Raw genomic sequence first — 8,452 nt, forward strand, 5'->3', positions numbered from 1 at the left:
GATTGTGTTTCACAGTAAACGCCCAGTTGCAACTAATGGGTTTCTTATCTGATTGGAGTGGGACTAGAGCCCATGTCTGGTTTTCAAACAGTGCCTGCATTTCTTCATCCATTGCCGCCTTCCACCCTAGATGTTTGAGTGCCTTCTGATAGGACCGGGGTAAAATATGAAGGAAATAATAGAAAGAAATTGACAACATATAGGCGACAGACGATGATGAGACACAAAATTTGATATGGGATGAGAAGTAGAGGGTATGGTGCATGACATGGGTTCTTTTCGTATGGAAATAGGACGAGTATCATATTGTGGGCCAAAAATAACTGGAGAAGATGGATTTACCTTGGTGGGATCCGTAAACTCAGCAGGTGTGGTGCCAGCCAGTGTTTCTGGGGGTTGAGTAGTTTCTGTAGTTCAGGGCACAACTGGTCGAAGAGAACCTAGTACTGAAGAAAGGCCAGGAGGAGCACTGTTAGAATAGAAAGAAGAGTCTTAAAAAAATGTGACATCCCTGGACATCAATAAATGTTGAGTAGTGGGATTATAACAAACATAACCCTTTTGAGTTTCCTAAGAAGATACACTTGATGGATTTGGAATCAAGTTTACGGTGTTTTGGGGAGGAAATATGAACAAAATATTGACACCCGAAGACTTTCAAAGGCAGTGAAAAAGGATTATCATTTGGTAACAATAGAGGCTACAGGGATTTATTACCAAAAATGGAAGATGGTAACCGATTTATAAGAAAACATGCGGTAAGAATTGCATGTGACCAATAAAAGTGTGGAACTATCATGGCATATAGTAAACCACGAGCTACCTCAAGAATATGACGGTTCTTCCATTCAGCTACACCATTTTGTTGAGTGTAGGCACATGATGTTTGATGGATAATGCCATTTTCTTGACAAAATGAGTCAAGGTCTTTGGAGGTGTATTCTTTGGCATTATCAAACCTAAGTATTTTATTTTCTAACCAAACTGAGTGAGTACCATAGCATGAAAAGATTTAAAAATCAATGGTATTTCAAAATGCTCATTAAACAGAAATAACCAAGTGGTACAAGTGAAGTCATCAATAAATGTTATTAAATATTTGAGACGCTCAAGGGTCCCCATACATTGGCATGAACTAATGAAAAGGAGTAACACTTTTAACTTCTGGGTGAGGTGAGTATATAGACCTCTAATGTTTACTCATTTAATAAATGTCACAATGAAACTCTGACCTTGATTTAAGAGTAGGAAAAATATGATGAAGAGATTGTGCGGACGGATGTCCCAATCGATTGGGCCATAACCTTGACTCAGTTGATCTGGTGGAAACAATATTTATTTTTGGCACATCTAGGTAATAGAGCCCCCCTTGTTCACAGCCTCCACCAATCACCTGCTTCGTTATAAGATTCTAAAACACACATGAAGTGGGTGAGAAGGTGATAGACCAATTAAAATATTTGGTGAGCTGACTAACCGATAAAAGATTTTAAGGAAAAGTAGGAACAAATAAGATATCAGTAAGTGGAAGTGATGGTGTAACAAAAGTGAATCCTTTCCCTTGAACTTTAGTTTGTGAATCTTCAGCTATGGTAACAAATTTATGTGAAAGACACAGAAAAATTGAGTGTAATAAATGTTTGTTACCTATAAGATGCTCGAAGGCTCCTGAGTCAATTTTCTAGGATGAAGGGGAAGCAGATAGCATACCTGAAGCAGTGGGGGCAATGGTAGTTGAGGAAGTTGTTGAATTTATGGAAAAGAGAAATAATTCATTGACTTTATTAACTTATTATAATCAGAGTACATAAACCTTTATTTGTAATAGAGGAAGGTAGTGGAGTCCAATTACAATAAAATACCTTTGTCCCAATTACACCCAAACCCTAACACTTAAGGATATGCCTTAGCATAATTAAATAACTCAATATAAATAGAAGACAAACATAACTCAAACTAGAACTATTCTATGACGTGACCATAAGATAAAGATGCCAGCTCGTGGTTATCTTTGTGAGTCCTTCCTGACCTTCCAACCAACTTGTGGTTATCTTTGTGAGTCTTTCTTGATCTTCCAACTTATGTGATAAGGATGCCAGCTCGTGGTAATTATGGTGGGTCCTACTTCTTATGTTCTTGGACCCATATTGTGGGTCTTCCTTGGTCATGTGGGTTGGAGCCCATCTTCCAACACTCTCCCTCAAGCTAGGGGTGAGAGAACATCATGAACTCCCAACTTCCTGTGAATGATCTATAAAATCTTTTTGTATAAAACGGCAGTCCTCCCATCTTCCAACACTCCCCCTCACGCTGGTGCTCTCTTCCATGAGGCCCAACTGGCCAATGCAAGGGAGTATAACATAGATGTAATAATAAGTTCCTCCATCATGGTTTCCCAACTGTGATATATTTTAACAGGGTATCCTCCGTCATGGTTTCCCAACTGTGATATTTTTTTTGACGGGGCCCATCATGGTTTCACAACCGTTATATTTTTTGACGGGGTATTAAGTTCCTCCATCATGGTTTCCCAACCATGATATTTTTTTGACAGGGTATCCTCTGTCATGGTTTCCCAACTGTGATATTTTTTACTGGGTATTAAGTTCCTCCATCATGGAATCCCAACCGTTGATATTTTTGAATGGGTCAAATAAATGATGACATGAGAAAGGATACTGAGGCCACCTCTTCTTCAATAATAATGTCTCCAAAGAGACATAACAATAACAGTTGAATATAACACGACCATCTTCCAACACATATAGCACGAACAAAAATAATAAACCTTGTAGAATGACCCGTGAAATAATCATAATCCGATATAAATATTTTTTCTTAGATGCAGAAGCTTCATCTTTTGTGATCCCTTTTCTTGAATATTTTGCTCACGTAAACTTATCCACAACATATGGAATAAAATACCTCTTTCTTGTACTTCTTGTACTTCTCCTCCTAAAGCTGGGAGGTAATGGCAGTGATCCCAGTTTAAACCAAATATCATAGATGTAGTAATAAGACCAAATAATAGAGATATATAAATAAACCCTCAAACTAGGGAGAAGTGAGATATTTTCCTGATATAGCAACTCAAAAAGTGATGCAAAACAATGGGCTTAAATTCGGATTTTCCAATGCAACAGAATACCAGCATGACCTTTGATTCTTCCAATGCGAATATACCTTTAAATATAGTTCAGATTGACACAAAATTTTCTCCTTCTGAAACTAGACTTAAATAAATTTCATCCAAGTATAACTTCTCTTCATAAAATATAATTATCAGAAGATAAATAATCTAATAAATCTCGGCCTCTATCATCTGGCCGAACTAAGTATTGTTTCTCCTTTTTTTTTTCAGCATGACCATTGACTCTTTCAAGATCAATATCTCCTTATAAAAAACTCAGATAGAAATTGATTGAATAGGTAAGAAAATAGACTTATAGATATTTCTTTTGATATATATATAAATTCTTGTTCTCGATAGCATAAAATACCTTGGAAGTTGAAGCTTTCTGCTGCAGCTCGAACCGTTTTTTTCAATCTGACCTTCACTGCTTCAAATATCGATTTATCGTTGTAGATAAATCCGATTGAAAATTGGTAGAATATGTAAGAGAATAGACTTAAAGATATTTCTTTTGATATATATATCTCCATATAAAGTCTCATTCTTGATAGCATAAAATATCTCGAAAGTTGAAGCTTGCTGCTCGAACCTCTTTTGCAATCTGACCTTCACTCATTCAAATATCGATTCTCTTTGTAGATAACTCCTATTGGAAAAAATCATTTTTCCTTGGAAATTAAACTCATATATATTTCCATAAATATATAATTTTCAATATGAAAATATCAGTATAGAGATAAAAAATGCAAAGTTAACTACAGGTGAAGGGATTGAAAAAAAACTACGAACCCTAACTACTGGAGATGATAGATCGAAAAAGAATCACATTACCTCTATGGGTTGACCACGTCAATTCACATAACCTATTTTGATACTATGTTGAATTTATAGAAATGATAAATACTTCATTGACTTCATTAACTTATTATAATCAGACTACATGAGTAGTAGAGTCCAATTACAATAAAAATTCTATTGTCCCAATTACACCCAAACTCAATATAAGTAGAAGACAAACATAACTCAAAATAGAGCACTTCTATGATGTGACCATAAGATAAAGATGCCAGCTCATGGTTATATTTGTGAATCCTTCTTGATCTTCGAACCAGCTTGTGCTTATCTTTGTGAGTCCTTGATCTTCCAACTTATGTGATAAGGATGCCAACTCTTGGTAATCATGGTGGGTCCTACTTTTTATGTGTTTGGACCCATCTTGTGGGCCTTCCTTGGTCATGTGGCCCATCTTATAATACTCGTAGATATGTGGGTCTTTCTTGGTCGTGTGGGTTGGAGCCCATCTTCCAACAAAAGTACTTGGAGAGGAACCCATCATTGTTTTCATTTTTTGGAACAACTCATACTTTGCATCAGTAAATGTTTTCTTTTCTGTTGATATGGTAGACGGATCCTCTTTTGTATCACTCACTAAGGCTTGGTTATCCTTATTCCTGTCTAGTTTGTCATTGGCTTTATAACATTTTTCTCTAGTGTGGCCATTTCTTCCACAGTAGGAGCATTCCTTTAAAGAAAATTTTTGGAAGATGGGCACCTGCCCACACAACCAAGGAAGACCCACATATTTAAAAATATTATAAGATGGGCTACAAGACCATGAAAGGCCCTCAAGATGGGTCCAAGCCCATAAGAAGTAGGACCCACCATGATTACCATGAGCTGACATCCTTATCACATAAGTTGGAAGATCAAGAAGGACTCACAAATGCATCTTTATCTTATGGTCACGTCCTAGAAGAGTTCTAGTTTGAGTTATTTTTTCTTTTATCTATATTGAGTTATTTAATTATGCTAGTACTTATCTTTAAGTGTTAGAGTTTTGGTGTAATTTGGACAAAAGTAGTTTTATTGTAATTGGACTCTACTACCTTTCTTTATTATAAATAGAGGTTCATGTACCCTGATTATAACATGTCAATGAAGTATTTATCTTTTACATAAATTCAACATGGTATCAGAGCGGGTTTTGTGAGTTGACTTGGTCAACCCACAGAGATAATGAGATCATTTTCTCTAAACCCTAAACCCTAAGTCTAGGTTCATAGTTTTTTTTTCAGCCCCTACACCCGTAGTTGGCTTTGCGTTTTTTTACTCTATTCGGAGATTTTCTGTCACGGTCTCGGATCTGACACAAGGATTCTTAGGGAGGAAGAAGAGAAAGACGAAGATCAAGCCAAAGGGAAGCTTGAAAACCCTAGGTTCGTTAAGGAGAGCGCACACCCCTGAGCTCGCTCAGGAGAACGCAAAACCCTGTTTAACCTAAAATCAATGCTTGAATTTCTCATTACTCTTTCCCCTTAAAAAGGGTTCTCCTTACAAGATTTAAGATAAAATATTACAAAAATACCCCTATAAATGAAATATTCTAAAAATGCCCTTGTGGCCTATTAATTCTTTAACTGAAATAAAATAAAGTAAATATTAGAAAAATAATTAAAATAATAATATTATTGCATGCATAACATTACACCCCCCCTGGAGAAAGAGCTTGTCCTCAAGCTCAAAGGTAGGGATAAGGTACGTATACGTGCCTAAACGTCGCCACATCTTCCCAAGTAGCATATGTGGCATCCGTGTCAACCCTCTATACGACACAAGTGTAAACGCTGCAATGTAACACCTCGGATGGAGAGATGCGGTATTGAAACCCTACATTGGTTCCCCCTGTTGGTAGAAAGTTTCCTCTATTTTTTTTTTTTTGTTTGTTTTTGCGCTACGAGCATCAGTCGTCCACGTGGGCAACCGACAAGCTGTTCTGGTTAGAAGTAGAGCATGACAGGCCAACCAGGCGTTCCCCCCTAATCTGTTGAAAACAATGTGTGAAGAAACCCACCAATGCAAAAAGTGAACAAACTGGTGCTAAAACTAGGCACTCCACCGCCATGAGCTTGATGAAGATGTCGAGAGATGGTCCGGATGTGTTTTGCAGAGGCCCACCTATAGTGTCACCGATCACTGCAGCTTTGAGGCATTCTAAACCCGTTGGGCCCAATGACTGTGCATGCACAGAGGCACTAGCTTCTATGTACTTCTTAGCATTATCCCAAGTACTGCCAATGTTAGAAGCAGAGATGGCAACAAGTGCACTAGAATTTTTCCGCATATGTAAGGCTGCACTGCCCTCACCTTTCATGGTTATGGTGGAGAACCAGTATGGAAGCATTGCACCCACAATCAACCCAATGAAGAATTTAGGTGTGAAAACATCCACTGAGGAAATTTCAGCACGGCTCACAAAGGTACCAAGGAGAGCAAAAGACACCAAGGTGGCTGAACCAATGGCAAACCCCCGTCCAATAGCAGCAGTAGTGGGTCCAGCGGCATCTCAACAATACCTCCAGCATTAGTGTGACTCAAGCCAACCATCCCAACAATACCTCCAGCATTGTCACTAATGGGACCATATGCATCAATGGCCAAACCAATAGCAATGGTGCTCAACATTCCAAGAGCTGCCACCACAATGCCATAAATGGAAGCAAGGCTGAAGTTGATAAAAATGCTGACAGCAATAGCAAAAATGGAAATAATGACAGACTTAGATCCCAAAGCAAGCCTAACGTTCACATTTGTGGCAGCGCCTATCCGATAGGAACTAGCAACATCATGGACAGGGTTGTAAGCATTACTAGTGTAATACCGCTTCCGTGAAGGTTCATAGCCAAAGAGGAGCATTTCATCAACTGTGTGAATTGCACACTCCTCTAGATCTGCTTTAGCAAATTCACTAATCAATGATGACCAGGTGACAACATTAGGACGAACACCATCTGCGACAGTCTCTTCTTGTATTTCCCGTGCTAATTGCCACATTGTGGCCTCTACAATGTTGAATTTATGAAAAAGTGAAATACTTCATTGACATCAAATACATTGTTATAATCAGAGTACATGAACCTCTATTTATAATAGAGGAAGGTAGTAGAGTCCAATTACAATGAAACTACCCTGGTCCCAATTACACCCAAACTCTAACACTTAAGGTAAGTCCTAACATAATTTGGTAACTCAATATTGATAAAAGACAAATATAACTTAAACTAAAACTCTTCTTGGTCGTGACCCTAAGATAAAGATACTTTTGTGAGTCTTTCTTGATCTTTCAACTTATGTGATAAGGATGCCAGCTCTTGGTAATCATTGTGGGTCCTACTTCTTATGGACTTGGGCCCATCTTGGGCCTTCCTTGGTCTTGTGGCCCATCTTATAATAATCTTACATATGTGGGCCTTCCTTGGTCATTTGGGCTTGATCTTATCTTGCAACACTCCCCCTCAAGCTGGGGTGAGACAACAACATGAACTCCTAGTTTGCTGCAAATGATGTATAAAATATTTTTGTATAAAATGGCACATCTTCCAATACGCCTTCATCTTCCAACATTTCCCCTCACACTGTTGCATCCTTCCATGAGGCCCTACAGCATTATAAGTGAGAGTAAAAATCACTCCAAGTCGGTAAACCATTGCTTCATACTCCAGTCTTAATGCTGGATGTAGAGCACACTCCACTGCTATCAATAGTGTGTCTATCGGCATTGCTCTTAAGTGTCCACCACCGTGTCCCTCCACAGGACAACGACTCTCTAGTGGTAGGAAACATAAAAGCCATTTTAGGGGGGGGGTGGTGGATAACATCGATGTAATCATAAGTTCCTCCATCATGGACTTCCAACACCCAATAATTTTCATCTTTTTGACAGGGATGAAGTTCCTCCGTCGTGGACTCCCAACCACAAATAATTTTCATCTTTTTGACAGGGATGAAATTCCTCCGTCATGGACTTCCAACCACAAATAATTTTCATCTTTTTGACGGGGATGAAGTTCCTCTGTCGTGGACTCTCAACCACAAATAATTTTCATCTTTTTGACGGGGATGAAGTTCCTCCGATGTGGACTCCCAACCACAAACAATTTTGATCTTTTTGACAGGGTAAAATAAATGATGACATGAGGCCACCTCTTATTCAATAATAATATCCCCAAGAGACATAATAGTTGCAACTGAATATAACACGACCATCTTCCAACACATATAACAACAATCACATAGTAAACTTTGTCAAAGAACCCATGAAATAATCCGATATAAAAATTTCTTCTATGATGCTCAAGCTTCATCTTTTGTGCTCCCCCTTTCTTGAATATTTCTATCACATAAAATTATCCACAACATATAGAACAAATACCTCTTTCTTGTACCTCTTGTATTTCTCCCCCTCATGCTAGGAAGTAATGGCAGTGATCCCAGGTTGAACCAAATATTATAGATGTAGCAATAGGCCCAAATAATAGAGAT

The 8,452-nt window shown here is 38.2% G+C and overlaps 1 pseudogene; it reads right to left on the bottom strand.

Annotated features, from left to right (window-relative positions):
• Positions 1 to 5,873: 5,873 nt before the first annotated feature.
• On the bottom strand, positions 5,874 to 6,964 carry LOC137935215 (pyrophosphate-energized vacuolar membrane proton pump-like; annotated as a pseudogene).
• Positions 6,965 to 8,452: the final 1,488 nt, after the last annotated feature.

This window comes from Aristolochia californica, unplaced genomic scaffold (assembly GCF_029961685.1).
Source record: "Aristolochia californica isolate CCGP_79_NKW_82.1479 unplaced genomic scaffold, dmAriCali1.0.hap1 SCAF_6, whole genome shotgun sequence".
NCBI classification, from domain to species: Eukaryota; Viridiplantae; Streptophyta; class Magnoliopsida; order Piperales; family Aristolochiaceae; genus Aristolochia; species Aristolochia californica.